Source organism: Ammodytes marinus (assembly GCF_949987685.1).
Source record: "Ammodytes marinus genome assembly, chromosome: 23".
In the NCBI taxonomy this organism is placed as follows: domain Eukaryota; kingdom Metazoa; phylum Chordata; class Actinopteri; order Uranoscopiformes; family Ammodytidae; genus Ammodytes; species Ammodytes marinus.
In genome coordinates, this window is record NC_137227.1 from 4,804,877 (window position 1) to 4,820,643 (window position 15,767).

Here is a 15,767-nt window from a genome sequence, read left to right on the forward strand (position 1 = left end):
GTAGAAAAATTATTTGACTTACTTTTGCTCGTGGGAGTCGGTAGAGCATAATGCTTTTGGTTTCGTCCAAATCGGGCGAAAACTGTAGGAGGAGTATGTTTTGGTGACTGACACAGTTTTCGCGATGTAGCGAAAAATGTATATATACGCAAATGGGCGTGGCCTATCTCAAAAGATGCAGCTGACTTGTGGGCATCTGTGGATATAAAGTTTTTGACTGTCGGACTTTCGGTGTGGGAGTTATAGCCCCAAACATGTTTTTTTATTGTTGTAGCGCCACCTAGTGGCTGGCATGTCTGAATTTTTTTGTCTGCGTACCAGGCACGGACCTGGATAAGCCCTGCAAGTGGCATGTCCCAACCCTTTACGGTTTGGGCTGCAGCACCACTTTTACGTAAGGAAAAATAATAATAATAATAATAACTAGAACTGCAAGCAGTTGTGAACGGGGGCCAAGCCTCCCACGCGACTCGGGATTGGGGGTCGTCGTCCGCGGCGCCGGCCCCTCGTTTCACGGAATCCGGGGATGTAAAGTTTTTGAATGTGGGATGTTCGGTGTGGGAGTTATAGCCCCAAACGCGTTTTCTTTGCTTTTTGCGGTTTTGGTGCCCCCTATGGATGACATTCGCAAAACTGTGTTATGTAGAAAGATGCAGCTGACTTGTGGGCATCTGTGGATATTAAGTGTTTGACTGTGGGATGTTCGGTGTGGAAGTTATAGCCCCAAACGCGTTTCCTTTGCTTTTTGTGGTTTTGGCGCCCCCTATGGATGACATTCGCAAAACTACGTTAGATAGAAAGATGCAGCTCAATGTACCAAACAAGTGGATGTCAAGTTTTTGAATGTGCGATGTTCGGTTGGGGAGTTATAGCAAAATCAAATTGTCAACCTCTCCATTTTAAAGACACTTTTTTGAATTTTCCCATTTTCCCGCCGAAAGACTTAGGAAATGGCGAAAACAGGCAAAAAAATTGAAAAACTCTTTTTTTTAATAAGTCCGGCCCACAAAGGAATTTCTTGCCCATATTTTTGCCATAGGCTCAGGTATGCCCCATGATAGTCTCCCTTCAGTTTCAAGAAAATCCCCCTTTTTTTTTTTTTTAAGGAATTTTCGCGAATCTTTAAAGCGCTACCGTTTGGTCTTCCAATGGTCGTAGAAAAAGTGTTTGACCCACTTTTGCTCGTGGGAGTCGCTAGAGTATAATGCTTTTGGTTTTGTCCAAATCGGGCAAAAACTGTAGGAGGAGTATGTTTTGGTGACTGACACAGTTTTTGCGACGTAGCAAAAAATCTATCCTATCGCAAATGGGCGTGGCCTATCTCAAAAGATGCAGCTGACTTGTGGGCATCTGTGGATATAAAGTTTTTGACTGTCGGACTTTCGGTGCGGATGTTATAGCCCAAAACGCCTTTTCCTTTGTTGTAGCGTCACCTAGTGGCTGGCATGTCTGAATTTTTTTGTCTGCGTACCAGGCACGGACCTGGATAAGCCCTGCAAGTGGCATGTCCCAACCCTTTACGGTTTGGGCTGCAGCACCACTTTTACGTAAGGAAAAATAATAATAACTAGAACTGCAAGCAGTTGTGAACGGGGGCCAAGCCTCCCACGCGACTCGGGATCGGGCGTCGTCGTCCGCGGCGCCGGCCCCTCGCTTCACGGAATCCGAGGATGTAAAGTTTTTGAATGTGGGATGTTCGGTTTGGGAGTTATAGACCAAAAGGCAAAAAAAATCGCAGAGAAAGATGCTCAAGTGTGTTTTTGGCGCCCCCTTTTGGAGCAATTTAAGGAAAAAGTAGAACCAACCTGAGAACCATAGGACAAACACATGTGTGAAGTTTGGTGTTAATAGGATGAATCGTTTTGGATTTAGGAGCAGTTTGGTACAAGGTAGCTAATGTGCAAATCTTTAAAGCGCTACCGCTTGGTCTTCTGATGGTCGTAGAAAAATGATTTACACAACTTTTGCTCGTGGGAGTCGGTAGAGCATAATGCTTTTGGTTTCGTCCAAATCGGGCAAAAACTGTAGGAGGAATGTGTTTTGGTGACTGACACAGCGATGTAGGGAAAAAAAATCCCATACGGAAATGGGCGTGGCCTATCTGAAAAGATACAGCTGACTTGTGGGCATCTGTGAATATAAAGTTTTTGACTGTGGGATGTTCGGTGTGGAAGTTATAGCCCCAAACACGTTTTCTTTGCTTTTAGTGGTTTTGGCGCCCCCTATGGATGACATTCGCAAAACTACGTCAGATAGAAATATGCAGCTCAATGTACCGAACAAGTGGATGTCAAGTTTTTGAATGTGCGATGTTCGGTTGGGGAGTTATAGCAAAATCAAATTGTCGACCTCTCCATTGTAAAGACACTTTTTGAATTTTCCCGCCTAAAGACTTAGAAAATGGCGAAAACAGGCAAAAAAATTGAAAAACTCTTTTTTTTAATAAGTCCGGCCCACATAGGAATTTCTTGCCCATATTTTTGCCATAGGCTCAGGTATGCCCCATGATAGTCTCCCTTCAGTTTCAAGAAAATCCCCTTTTTTTTTTTTTTTAAGGAATTTTCGCGAATCTTTAAAGCGCTACCGTTTGGTCTTCCAATGGTCGTAGAAAAACTATTTGACCCACTTTTGCTCGTGGGAGTCGGGAGAGCATAATGCTTTTGGTTTCGTCCAAATCGTGCGAAAACTGTAGGAGGAGTATGTTTTGGTGACTGACACAGTTTTTGCGATGTAGCGAAAAATGTATATATACGCAAATGGGCGTGGCCTATCTCAAAAGATGCATCTGACTTGTGTGCATCTGTGGATATAAAGTTTTTGACTGTCGGACTTTCGGTGTGGGAGTTATAGCATTTTCCTTTGTTGTAGCGCCACCTAGTGGCCGGCATGTCTGATTTTTTTTGTCTGCGTTCCTTGGACGGACCTGGATCAGCCATGCAAGTGGCATGTCCCAACCCTTTACGGTTTGGGCTGCAGCACCACTTTCTCGCGGAGAATAGGAATAATAATAATAATCCCTACAAGAACAATAGGGTTCCCTGCCCCGCAGGGCTTGGGAACCGCGTTGCTCTGCAAAACGCGGTCCCAGCCCTACTCGGGCTTGGCCCCCTAATAATAATAATAATAATCCCTACAAGAACAATAGGGTTCCCTGCCCCGCAGGGCTTGGGAACCGCGTTGCTCTGCAAAACGCGGTCCCAGCCCTACTCGGGCTTGGCCCCCTAACTAGAACTGCAAGCAGTTGTGAACGGGGGCCAAGCCTCCCACGCGACTCGGGATTGGACGTCGTCGTCCGCAGCGCCGGCCCCTCGCTTCACGGAATCCGGGGATGTAAAGTTTTTGAATGTGGGATGTTCGGTGTGGGAGTTATAGCCCCAAACGCGTTTTCTTTGCTTTTTGCGGTTTTGGTGCCCCCTATGGATGACATTCGCAAAACTGTGTTATGTAGAAAGATGCAGCTGACTTGTGGGCATCTGTGGATATAAAGTGTTTGACTGTGGGATGTTTGGTGTGGAAGTTATAGCCCCAAACGCGTTTTCTTTGCTTTTTGTGGTTTGGCGCCCCCTATGGATGACATTTGCAAAACTGTGTTTGATAGAAAGATGTTGCTCAATGTACCGAAGAAGTGGATGTCAAGTTTTTGAATGTGCGATGTTTGGTTGGGGAGTTATGAGCAAAATGAAATTGTGAACCTCTCCATTGTAAAGAGACTTTTTTGAATTTTCCCATTTTCCCGCCGAAAGACTTAGGAAATGGCGAAAAAAGGCCAAAAAATTGAAAAACTGTTTTTTTTAATAAGTCCGGCATACATAGGAATTTCTTGGCCATATTTTTCGTATAGACTCAAGTACCACCCATGATAGTCTCCCTTGAGTTTCAAGAAAATGCCTTTATTTTATTTTTTTAAGGAATTTTCGCAAATCTTTAAAGCGCTACCGTTTGGTCTTCCGATGGTCGTAGAAAAATTATTTGACTTACTTTTGCTCGTGGGAGACGGTAGAGCATAATGCTTTTGGTTTCGTCCAAATCGGGCGAAAACTGTAGGAGGAGTATGTTTTGGAGACTGACACAGTTTTTGCGATGTAGCGAAAAATGTATATATACGCAAATGGGCGTGGCCTATCTCAAAAGATGCAGCTGACTTGTGGGCATCTGTGGATATAAAGTTTTTGACTGTCGGACTTTCGGTGTGGGAGTTATAGCCCCAAACATGTTTTTTTATTGTTGTAGCGCCACCTAGTGGCTGGCATGTCTGAATTTTTTTGTCTGCGTACCAGGCACGGACCTGGATAAGCCCTGCAAGTGGCATGTCCCAACCCTTTACGGTTTGGGCTGCAGCACCACTTTTACGTAAGGAAAAATAATAATAATAATAATAATAATCCCTACAAGAACAATAGGGTTCCCTGCCCCGCAGGGCTTGGGAACCGCGTTGCTCTGCAAAACGCGGTCCCAGCCCTACTCGGGCTTGGCCCCCTAACTAGAACTGCAAGCAGTTGTGAACGGGGGCCAAGCCTCCCACGCGACACGGGATCGGGCGTCGTCGTCCGCGTCGCCGGCCCCTCGCTTCACGGAATCCGGGGAAGTAAAGATTTTGAATGTGGGATGTTCGGTGTGGAAGTTATAGCCCCAAACGCGTTTCCTTTGCTTTTTGTGGTTTTGGCGCCCCCTATGGATGACATTCGCAAAACTACGTTAGATAGAAAGATCCAGCTCAATGTACCAAACAAGTGGATGTCAAGTTTTTGAATGTGCGATGTTCGGTTGGGGAGTTATAGCAAAATCAAATTGTCATCCTCTCCATTGTAGAGACACTTTTTTGAATTTTCCCATTTTCCCGCCGAAAGACTTAGGAAATGGCGAAAACAGGCAAAAAAATTGAAAAACTCTTTTTTTTAATAAGTCCGGCCCACAAAGGAATTTCTTTCCCATATTTTTTCGATAGACTCAAGTATGCCCCATGATAGTCTCCCTTGAGTTTCAAGAAAATCCCTTTTTTTTTTTTTTTTTACAGATTTTCGCAAATTTTTAAAGCGCTACCGTTTGGTCTTCCGATGGTCGTAGAAAAACTAATTGACCCACTTTTGCTCGTGGGAGTCGGTAGAGCATAATGCTTTTGGTTTCGTCCAAATCGGCCGAAAACTGTAGGAGGAGTATGTTTTGGTGACTGACACAGTTTTTGCGATGTAGCGAAAAATGTATATATACGCAAATGGGCGTGGCCTATCTCAAAAGATGCAGCTGACTTGTGGGCATCTGTGGATATAAAGTTTTTGACTGTCGGACTTTCGGTGCGGAAGTTATAGCCCAAAACGCCTTTTCCTTGGTTGTAGCGCCACCTAGTGGCCGGGATATCTGAATTTTTTTGTCTGCGTACGGGGTACGGACCTGGATAAGCCATGCAAGTGGCATGTCCCAACCCTTTACGGTTTGGGCTGCAGCACCACTTTTATGTGGAGAAGAATAAGAATAACTAGAACTGCAAGCAGTTGTGAACGGGGGCCAAGCCTCCCACGCGACTCGGGATCGGGCGTCGTCGTCCGCGTCCGCGTCGCCGGCCCCTCGCTTCACGGAATCCGGGGAAGTAAAGATTTTGAATGTGGGATGTTCGGTGTGGAAGTTATAGCCCCAAACGCGTTTCCTTTGCTTTTTGTGGTTTTGGCGCCCCCTATGGATGACATTTGCAAAACTACGTTAGATAGAAAGATGCAGCTCAATGTACCAAACAAGTGGATGTCAAGTTTTTGAATGTGCGATGTTCGGTTGGGGAGTTATGAGCAAAATTAAATTGTGAACCTCTCCATTGTAAAGACAGTTTTTTGAATTTTCCCATTTTCCCGCCGAAAGACTTAGGAAATGGCGAAAACAGGCAAAAAAATTGAAAAACTCTTTTTTTTAATAAGTCCCGCCCAGAAAGGAATTTCTTGCCCATATTTTTGCCATAGACTCAGGTATGCCCCATGATAGTCTCCCTTGAGTTTCAAGAAAATCCCTTTTTTTTTTTTTTTTAACGGATTTTCGCAAATCTTTAAAGCGCTACCGTTTAGTCTTCCGATGGTCGTAGAGAAATTATTTGACCAACTTTTGCTCGTGGGAGTTGGTAGAGCATAATGCTTTTGGTTTCGTCCAAATCGGGTGAAAACTGTAGGAGGTGTATGTTTTGGTGACTGACACAGTTTTTGCGATGTAGCGAAAAATGTATATATACGCAAATGGGCGTGGCCTATCTCAAAAGATGCAGCTGACTTGTGGGCATCTGTGGATATAAAGTTTTTGACTGTCGGACTTTCGGTGCGGAAGTTATAGCCCAAAACGCCTTTTCCTTTGTTGTAGCGCCACCTAGTGGCCGGGATGTTTGAATTTTTTTGTCTGCGTACGGGGTACGGACTTGGATGAGCCCTGCAAGTGGCATGTCCCAACCCTTTACGGTTTGGGCTGCAGCACCACTTTTATGTGGAGAAGAATAATAAGAAGAACTAGAACTGCGAGCAGTTGTGAACGGGGGCCAAGCCTCCCACGCGACTCGGGATCGGGCGTCGTCGTCCGCGGCGCCGGCCCCTCGCTTCACGGAATCCGGGGATGTAAAGTTTTTGAATGTGGGATGTTCGGTGTGGAAGTTATAGCCCCAAACGCGTTTTCTTTGCTTTTTGTGGTTTTGGCGCCCCCTAGGGATGACATTTGCAAAACTACGTTAGATCGACAGATGCAGCTCAATGTACCAAACAAGTGGATGTCAAGTTTTTGAATGTGCGATGTTTGGTTGGGGAGTTATGAGCAAAATGAAATTGTCAAACTCTCCATTGTAAAGACACTTTTTTGAATTTTCCCATTTTCCCGCCTAAACACTTAGAAAATGGCGAAAACAGGCAAAAAAATTGAAAAACTCTTTTTTTTAATAAGTCCGGCCCACATAAAAATTTATTTCCCATATTTTTGCCATAGGCTCAGGTATGCCCCATGATAGTCTCCCTTCAGTTTCAAGAAAATCCCCTTTTTTTTTTTTTTTAAGGAATTTTCGCGAATCTTTAAAGCGCTACCGTTTGGTCTTCCAATGGTCGTAGAACAACTATTTGACCCACTTTTGCTCGTGGGAGTTGGGAGAGCATAATGCTTTTGGTTTCGTCCAAATCGTGCGAAAACTGTAGGAGGAGTATGTTTTGGTGACTGACACAGTTTTTGCGATGTAGCGAAAAATGTATATATACGCAAATGGGCGTGGCCTATCTCAAAAGATGCATCTGACTTTTGTGCATCTGTGGATATAAAGTTTTTGACTGTCGGACTTTCGGTGTGGGAGTTATAGCATTTTCCTTTGTTGTAGCGCCACCTTGTGGCCGGCATGTCTGATTTTTTTTGTCTGCGTTCCTTGGACGGACCTGGATCAGCCATGCAAGTGGCATGTCCCAACCCTTTACGGTTTGGGCTGCAGCACCACTTTCTCGCGGAGAATAGGAATAATAATAATAATCCCTACAAGAACAATAGGGTTCCCTGCCCCGCAGGGCTTGGGAACCGCGTTGCTCTGCAAAACGCGGTCCCAGCCCTACTCGGGCTTGGCCCCCTAATAATCCCTACAAGATCAATAGGGTTCCCTGCCCCGCAGGGCTTGGGAACCGCGTTGCTCTGCAAAACGCGGTCCCAGCCCTACTCGGGCTTGGCCCCCTAATAAAAGGCCCAACAAAAACAATAGGGTTCCCTGCCCCGCAGGGCTTGGGAACCGCGTTGCTCTGCAAAACGCGGTCCCAGCCCTACTCGGGCTTGGCCCCCTAATAATCCCTACAAGAACAATAGGGTTCCCTGCCCCGCAGGGCTTGGGAACCGCGTTGCTCTGCAAAACGCGGTCCCAGCCCTACTCGGGCTTGGCCCCCTAAATAGCAGTTCCACTTTATTTATTTTTGCGTGAGAATCGTGTTTGTATGAAGGTCTGCATTGTATCTTTGGACATGAATGCCAAATCCCACACCGTCAAGATACACCTTCCACCTACAGTAAACACACTGTATTAACAAAAACAGAAACCTTATGTTGTGATTCACTCATATTTAGAAACAAACTATAGCTCTAATTGATTCTAAAAGGACCACGGCACGTTCCTCTTGAGTGAGATAATCATTTTGTGCGGCCGGGGGACGGACACTCCTCTTCCTTTTGATCCCAAAGCTTCATTAAAGTGAGATATGAAGGTCTTTGAAGCGAATAGCCCACAGTGGTAGTTCTGCGTCGGGACTTGCTAGTAGCGTTTGAAGCTGTCCCAGGGCCACCATAATAACAATGATCCTTGTAGGGAGATGCCCTTGGAGAGCCACACAATAGAGCAGGTATGTATGGTATGAGCTACCTGAATTGGGCCCTGTCACGCAGGCTTGAATTCAGCTTAATCTCTATTAACACGTTGAGCACAGGAATGTCAATGTTTATTTCCCCAGGAGAGGAGAAAGAAAAAAAAGTCTTTACCTGAGGACCAAGAAAAGGGGGGTCGGACATTTCTTTTTTCCAGCTCGGGGTTAAAGGTGGTGTCAAAATGAGTGAACATCTCCTCATGATCTGCTGTACAGTGTGTGCGCTGAAAAAAATCCAGTGTTAATACACAGCCTGGGCTCTGTAAAAACTGGTATGTAAACAAATGATATGCAAAGAAATGGGGCCCACCATGGCAAGCAACATGCCCATTTACAGAGCCTAGGTTGTGTATTATGTAATATTTTTGGACAGCAGATAGGTGATCCTTGGGAGACTTTCACTGATATTTAAGGAAAGGTGATTTTGACAACAGGCGTTCTCCAGAATCAGCCTTGATAGCACTTTCACATTCAAAGCCATACTCGCTCATGCCACTCATCATGTAAAGTCTAGTGTCTTTGAAAGAGCAGAGGCCTTTCAGGAGCCTCCTGTCGAACTTTGACCACCCCAGGCACCCCTAAGAGCAGCGCAGACACCCCTCAAAGCCGGGGCGAGCGGCAGATAATGCTCCAGGACATGAATAGTGTACATTCACGGTGAGCGGCGGTGCATGGCTAAGCCACGTCCTCATGTTACCGGTCCCTGTTGCTCTTATTGATGGACATGTTCAGTCGGATCACTCGCTCAAAGCTCCCATCAGCCGTGGGCCTGTTGCAAAGTCACTGCCCCGAAGCGCAGATGTATTTTTAGGGACTCTACGAGCTTAAATAGCATGTGTCAGTTGTTTGCACCAACAGATCTTACAGGGACATTTCTGTGTGTGGGAAGACAACTATAGGGGTCGAGGCAGCATGCTAATGACAGTCTTTTAGCACAGATCTGTTTTGTTTGAGTGCAATGATGGACTGACTGGAAGCACGTCCAGGCAGCTACGACCTTTTACCCTCTGCAGTTCCTTTTGCATGAACACATGCATGAGTATGGCTTTACAAGTGCAAGAAAGGGCCACAGTATGTACAGTACATGTGTTGGTTTCCTAGCATAACATACTCAGAGCAGGTCGGTGCCCCCCATATGAGTAACCTAGTTGTCCCCCCCACCCCCAAACATAGCTGTTTGATCAGTGATATTTGGCCTGAAAGTCAAAGCTCTGCTTGTCACATGTGTTCAAAGAGAGGGCAGGAATTTGCCAGATACCAGCTAGAGAAAAGGCCCTTCACAGGACACCGGCTGGCTTGTTCTAGCATTAGAGAGGCAGCAAACATATTTTTGAAGTGCAGTTTTTTTTCTACCCAACTAAATCTTCATGATTGACAAAATAGTTTTTGGGGAAATCCCTATATATCGATGACAGCCTCATGTGTGGCAGTTAGATATGAAGCTACACAGCCAAGTGATGGTTGGCTTAAACTTGCCATAAAGACTGAGGAGTAGATGGTAAACATGGTTCTGTCCAAAGATAAGAGGAAAAACAAACCAGCTTACCAGCATCTCCAAAGCTCACACTTCTACAAGGCAAACAGGTTTCTGCTGGTTTCCTCCTGACTAACACACGGTCACATGAAAGTCACTGCACCCGGAAAAGAAATAGTCTTAGATGAAACCCCCTATGTTCAACCACAACTTAACATTTTAATACTTAGTTTTTGTATCAAACTGGTGTATTTTCTTACGCTAAGCTCAGTTAGCTGCTGGCTGTATATCTTCATTTTTAGGAACACAAACAAGAGTGTGATTGATCTTCTCCCCTTATTCTCAGCAAGAGGACAAATATTTGTATTGCTCAAACTCTTCTTTTAACATTAACCAAAAACAAGTCCTCAGATGGTTGTCGTGACACCTTGTTATAGCGTCCAGTCCCCCTGGCATGTGGTTTACCGCCACTTGCTTGCCTTTCTCATCTGTCCCTGATTGCCTTTACGGCTCTGTGGAATTTGGCACGCTATCTGCATGTGTGTGTGTGTGTGTGTGTGTGTGTGTGTGTGTGTGTGTGTGTGTGTGTGTGTGTGTGTGTGTGTGTGTGTGTGTGTGTGTGTGTGTGTGTGTGTGTGTGTGTGTGTGTGTGCGTGTGTGCATGTGTGTGTGTGTGTGTTTGTACATGTGTTTGACTCCAGAGGAAACAAAGAGCTCTTGCTATTGGTGGGCCGTAGTGTACCCGGGAATTCCAGGCTTGCTAAAGGGTACGGTGAACCTGTCTGTCCGTCTGTCAGCGCAGATCTGTTGGTGCTGCAGGCATGGCGTTCCATCAGGCATGTCCTCTGCGTGCTGTCTGTCTGGGGGCATCGTGCCACCAACCACCAGCCAGAAATGTAGACAGTGGGCACAACACTATTCATGCTGTTGCCAATGATCAGTCAGCTCATCTGAAAAACCCCAAGGGTGTAATTTCTTTCTTTCATTCCTTAAGGGAAGTATCTAATTACATACAAATCCTTAGCTTATGGCTAAAACCAAAATGCTGCGGGGATGAATATTCATGAATGTGCCTGAACTATTTACCAAAAAAATAACCGGTATCGAGTTCCACATAAGAAGATTAAGCCCTCATACTGCACAAATCCAGGATTTCCTGTCGTCTTAATGAAAAACTTAAAGTGATTTGATCTGAGGTATATAGGCAGATTTTTTGGGGTCAGATTTTCCATGGATATTACAGCTCTGCAAATATCACAAGAAAATGATCAAACAAGTTATGTTTTAGATGTGGGTTGCCATTGTTCCAGTAAGTCTGCTACATGCTAGTAGTTGCTGGCAGAAGAGCTAAAGGGCAAAGAGGACTAAGCATCCGTGGGAATCATTTTTATACAAGGATCTGCCTATGAAGGCAGAGCATGTAGGTCTACTACAGAAGCAGTGGCAGCAAGAGAATAATGTTTAAAGCTCCCAGGCAGGCTGGCAAACTGTCTAACATGAAGAGAGGCTGTAATGCCATGATTATAGCCTATGCCATTTTATTTTACCTCCAAACATATTTCCACACAATCTAGGCTACATAACACCAAAAAAGCAGATAATGCACCCTGTCTCAGAATGTAAGGGAGAAACACATGTAAAATGATGATCTTTCAAAATAAAAATAATAATTGAACTTTGAATATTTATAGCCCACAGGAATTCAAATGAGCCTATCTCTATTTTGCTAGATGTGTGTAGGATATGTCTGTCCACTATTTACCTGGTTAAATAAAGGATATTGATTGATTGATTGATTTACATTGAAGCCAATATAATATATTAATTTACAACTTAATACTGTATAGCACAACTCCGCCAAATCACATGAACTGCTCCTCCACATATGAAGTTCCTAACAGAAGAATAAAGTCATTTGAATTTGAATTGAATTTGAATTCCCCTAGAGTCAAAAGCTGAAAGAGCTGCTGCTAAAATCTGCTATGCTAATGTTAGTTTGGCAGGAGTTTAGCAGGGGACATTTTTTCTCCATCATTCCTGAATATAGCTACTTCCTTATTGAGTTCTGTAGAATAATAAACAGAATCACTAAAATGTGAGTTTAAACAAAATTTGAATTATTTCAATTAAAGAAAAAACAGCTAGGGGGAAATGAGTAAGTTAGTTTTAGCTTTAGCTTTGGCTAAGTGAGGCCAGCCATGGTAATATCATCTTAAACTCGATGTAGCTCTTTTTATTCTTAAGCTGTCTAGTTAGCTGTCCTTTTGCAGAGAGTGTACTAAGTGTAACAGCAGCTCCTATAGTCAGCAGATGACCAAGCCAGGTTTCCTGCTGGTTTAATCACTATGTCATTTGAATATTATGTCCCGGACGTAGGTCAGCAGGCTTGGACATCGTCAGCTTAAATTGGGCTGAGAGACATTCGTTGCCAGACTGAAAATTACAGAAAACATTTAAATAGGCTAAATTAAATGTTTCTAGAAAAAACAGATGTCAAAATGTAAGATTTAGGTCTACGGCAGCATTGTCACCTCATTTGCTAATCTTCAAATTTCCACCGTTTACTGTTCCCCATGGACCTCATCGGCAGTGCATTTAGTGAGGTGATTCGTAAGGCTTTTTGGGGGATGCCAATACACGTGTGCTTGATATTGTGTCAGTACATCACAATTCATATGACTCATCTCCTTAATTTCCTGGAATATGAAATAAAATAAAAAACCAATAGCTGAATGGAGATGACAAGCAGAGAGAGTCATGTAACACTTAAGCATCGCAAGCCACATGGACCTCAATGTGAAATCCCCAGTCCCCGCCAGTGTGCTTGCTTCAGATTTCAGCATCTTGTAGCGTGCCGCCACAGCCCACTGGTTACCCATGGAGACCACCTGGGCGGAGGTCTGACCGGGTGAATGTCTTCTGTTGACAACACATGTGTGTGTGAAAGAAAAACAGAGAGACAGACAGACAGAGAGAGAGAGAGAGAGGGGGAAATGACAGACAGCTTGGCCCGGCTGTCAGCTGCCACTCGGTTCCCATTACGACTTTCCCCATGTCCGAGCCCCGTTCCCTTGCTCTTTCCAAAAACTTGTGCAGGCCTCAGGTAGTGTTCTGGAGGCCAGCTGAACGTCCATCTGACAGGGAGACTGCCGAGGAAAAGCCCGGAGAGAAAGCAGAAATGAAGCAAGGGCCCGTTTCCCACGTTGTTCTTGGCTCCTGTCTGCCCCCGAAGACTTAAGCGAACACTTCCAAAACAAAGAGTTTGTCTGTGTAGGTGCCCAAATAGCCAGCCCACGCATATGCACACTTGCACACACAGACAAGAGACACACTCACGCTGGGACATAGAAAATGTTATTCTAATTCCCTTCTAAGTGCCTGTTCAAGCAGCTGTTTTCTGTAAACACTGAGCCGGGAAACGGAGGGGCCTCGGACATTTGGGTTTTAGATCGTTCTCAATTATATCATAATTACCAGGACTCGGGCCTGGTTGTCAGCGACGGCACCCAGAAAATATAGCTGTGAACGGCTTCCCCTCGTGTGCCAGCACAAACAGCCGGACTCGCTAATCCCAGCACGGCTCTGTGAAAAGGAAACATGGCCGGGTCATGTGGGACGGTGTCCGACCAGGCAAGAGGGAGAGCCTTCTGTGGTCATTTTCTCACCTCCCTCTGTGTAGCCTATACACACTCTTCAGCCGGCTCAGTGACACACTTTTCAAACGATGCAACCTGAGACTGTACTTGTCCAACCTCAGAAAACAATTAGTAAAAAAAATCATCAAGGTGGATGTGAGGGGTCAGGGAGGTGTCCCGCGCAAAATCCCATTTTCAAAGCAAAGACTGGTCCCATACTGACCCTTTCACACCCTTTTAACCTTGTGTCGTTGTTGACTCATTTTCTGCCTTGATCCTCTCAGTGGGAAATTAATACAGTTAACTTGGATGTCTTAGCTAATGAGCCGGAGTCATTATTTAAGGATTACAATGACAGGTGCACAGAGCTCTGCTTAGCAAGACCCCCCGGTTCTTATCTATTGGTCTATATTGCAGCTATACATCTGTGGTTAGTGCCCCGCTAAACAAACATTGTCCACATAGATCTGTTGGTTATTAAAGGCTGAAGTAATGGTTATTTCTAGAGGACAGGCATCTTGTTAAAATGTTATTCATTTCTGCATGCTGGAGCTCTCTAGTTCTGTGATTGAAGTCGATGCTGGGAATAAGAATAATAGTGCCAAATTTAGCAGCATGGCCAAAAAAAACTCATGTGTGTGATGTTACAATTTTGGTGTAAATTCCCTCTGACAACAATAAAACCGCCAATATTTTGTCTACCAATACTCGATCAATACGACAGCCAGACATTTCTTGACAATGGGTTCATTTCATGTCCTTTTTCCATGTTCGGTGCGGTAATATATCTACTAGAATTACATTGTATCATGTTTTCCGAGCGCTTTATTTGCTATTGTGCAAATGTAATAAAAAGCTGTTTCAATTCAAGCAGAACAAAAAAAGCATTGTTTACCCTGACTGAACACATGCAGAGATAAAAGTTAATGGATACCTTTCAGCAAACAACTGCAATCATGACTCTACTGACTTTCATCCTACAACAGTCAGAGGAACCTTCAAAAGCAATGGGATCTACTTGTGTCATGTCTCACCACAACACTGTTTTTCTTCCTGAATTTTCATTGGAGAAGGCCACCTCAAGAGTTTGCTCATCTTGTATGTTTGTGAGAGTTGGGTCTTATTTTGCGGTTAAGCATTGATGTGCTTGTAGATGATTTTTTTGCATTCAGAGCGTGGTTCATAGTTCAATTATCCAGGAACGCGCCGCAAAGTGTTGCCCAAAATCAGCGATATACAGCCGGTTCCATGAACGCTTCAGCACACACATGTACTTCATCACCTGGTTTGCCTTGCGCTATCCTCTGCCCAAACCCCCTCAGCAAAAAAAGAAAGAGAAGTAAGGAGGACCACCCTCTCACTTGCCCTGGCATTTCAACAGTTGTTGGTGGGAGATGATGTGCTGCACCTTCAGGCATGGATCCCATTCTGCTCTATCCTCGACATTTAAGGGGCGGTCTGGAACTTTCCACCTGCGAAACAAAGACATCTTGTCAAGAGATTTGATTAGTACAACATCACCCACCTGAAAAGGGAAGAATTGGAACCTCTGACGGTCTGGGGAGTCTGACATCTGCAAAAATGAAACTTTCCCAAGGTTTCTGTTAGTCTGTTATACTCAGAAGTCCATAGCAGAGTAGTTGTTTAATGTCACTCAGTTCCTTCAGGCAATTATTTAACTGTGTTGTGTTTACAGGTTGTTTCTGCTGCAGGCAAGTGGCCAAATCATTTATTGCAGGTTGATCACAGAGGTCAGCTACTACCGTAATGGGAAATGTTGGTGTTTTTCATTCACTAATCTTTTGCTCTCTCTACTGCTTGTTTCCATTTAGAAAAATGCAGTGTCATCTCTGTTGTTCAGATTTGGGAAACACTGATTACTGCTCATTCGACTTTGTATTGTTTTTTTTGTGGAATATCCGTATCTGTTGAAATACAGGAGATCAAGCTATATAAAATGACAAATTAGGCAACTATCTGGGTTGTCCCAAAATTAGGTGCATGCGCTATTAGCTGCAATTGCTAATCCACGTGGCTAGTCCTGGGGTTTACTTTGGGTCACAGTCACCTGTTTATTATATAAGTGGGGATGTTATTTGGAAAACTTTACGAGGTTTCTCCTGTTTGCCATGAAGTCTTTTGGCCAAACCATGCGTTTACCGAATTTCTACAAAAGGAACTGTTAACATTAGTTTAAGTTTAAGTTCTTTTCTTTTATTTGTAATATGCACAACAATGACATGAGAAGCCTTTGGCAATGACATTTAAAATGAAGAAACAAAGTAAATTATATCAATATAATTATTCTGAATATGGTGA